The sequence below is a fragment of the Cervus canadensis genome, chromosome 2 (assembly GCF_019320065.1).
Source record: "Cervus canadensis isolate Bull #8, Minnesota chromosome 2, ASM1932006v1, whole genome shotgun sequence".
In the NCBI taxonomy this organism is placed as follows: domain Eukaryota; kingdom Metazoa; phylum Chordata; class Mammalia; order Artiodactyla; family Cervidae; genus Cervus; species Cervus canadensis.
In genome coordinates this window covers 99,316,449-99,318,241 of record NC_057387.1, presented here as the reverse complement: position 1 = coordinate 99,318,241, position 1,793 = coordinate 99,316,449, and positions in this window count along the sequence as shown.

Sequence of the window (1,793 nt, the reverse complement as noted above, 5' to 3'; positions counted from 1 at the left end):
CCTGTGGTGGCTCGAGATAGGGCTGCAGCAAAGCCTTGTATGGCTCTGGCAGAGTAGCTCAGCGGCAGCACCGATTGGCTGGGCTGGCACTCCCAGCCAGGGCTGCCCGGGCCCCAAACCACGGTAACCAGAGCCGCCGGGAGCTAGTGGATTAGCATGGCCGCCTGCCCACCCGCCTGCCCGCCACCAGGGCTGCTCTTTTCCTTTCCTAAAAAGGCAGAGCTGGGCAGGTGAACCTGGGCCTGGGGTAAGCAGGGGTGGGCGGAGTGGTCCAGGTGGCTCAGCTGAGGGTTCGGGAATCCTAGCTCTGGCCTTGGGCCAAGCTCTTCTCGGCTCTGGACATCAGCTTTCTCATTTATAAAAGGGGGAGGTTGGTAGCTGGGTCTCTGTAAAGTGGCTGAGGCTGTGATGGGATTAAAGGATATGTCTGCTGGGGTCCCTCAACCCAGGTTTTAGGATGACAAGGTAGCTGAGAGGCCCAGATACTCTTTCCATAGTACCAACCACTCCCTGAATGTGTGGGCCTGGTTTTAAGTCTCTGCTCTGCCCCTTACCACTGTGGCCTTATGAGCAGCATCACCTGCCTGAGCCCCAGCCTTCCTCCTCTACAAAGTGACGAGGTGATAGGTCTATCCCTGGACCAGATGGCAGTGATGAGCCCCACTCAGGGCGGCCCCGGGCTGCTTCCTTCTCAGTCACCCCCATCCTCGCCTGACTCTTCTTACTTCCTGTTTCTCCCTGCTCAAGCCCATCTCAGGCTGGCCTGCTTTCTGAGGCCATCCTGCCAGCAGTGGTTTGTCCCTGGGAATCTCTAGGAGTAAGCATGGTCCCTAGGTCCTAAGCCCAGAGAGGGTCTAGGCCTAGGGAGAGGGCCCAGCCCCGGATGGGGAGTGGCAAGGCTTGGCCCAAGCCTTCCTGAGGTTCAGCGTCAGTGGCCCTGCCACTTGCCAGGGTGCAGTCTTGGGCTCTACTCTGCTGTGAAGTGGAGGTAGGTGCCCTATCTCCCTCACTCTAAAAGGAAAATTGCCTTGTGAATTCCAGAGAGGCCATGGGAGGCCTGGTGTGAGTGACAGGTGGGCCTGGGCATCAGCAGCAGGCTAGGGAGTCAGTTTCTTCAGGGAATTTTCATGCACTTGGCATGCTCTCAAGCACTGGAATCCCAGCCCCTGTCTCTGACTGTCCATCCCTGTGCCTTCAGCCTCAGACATGGGGGACCCACGGGGCTACCCCGGATGGCTGCTGAGAAGCCAAGCAACTGCTGGAAAGAAGCCTTGGCCTGGGTCTACCTCCTCCCCTGGGTTCCTGGGCAGAAGGAGGTGGAGAGTCTGAGATTCAGGGCTTCCCTGGGGCCAGAGCGCAGGGCGGAGATGAGAGGGATGAACTTGGGGCTCCCAGAGGCGCTGGACTGGAGTCAGACTAGAGTCAGTCTCACATATCCTCTAACCAGCCCTGCATCTTGGGTTGGTGGGGGTCCTTTTGTTTTTAGTATTTCTTTCTTTATTTTTATTCATTTGGCTGCCCCAAGTCTTTGTTGTAACTTGGAAAGTGGATCTTTCCAAGATCCACTCAGGATCTTGGATCTTCTTTGCAGCTTGTCGGATCCTTAGTTGTGCCATGTGGAATCTTTAGTTGCGGCATGGAGACTCTCAGCTGGGGCGTGTGGGATCTAGTTCCCTTAACAGGGATCAAATCTGAGACCCCTTGCATTGGGAGCGCAGAGTCTTAGCAACTGGACCACCAGGGACATCCTTGGTGGAGGCTGTTTGGAACTTCCACTTTCTTCTATAAAAATG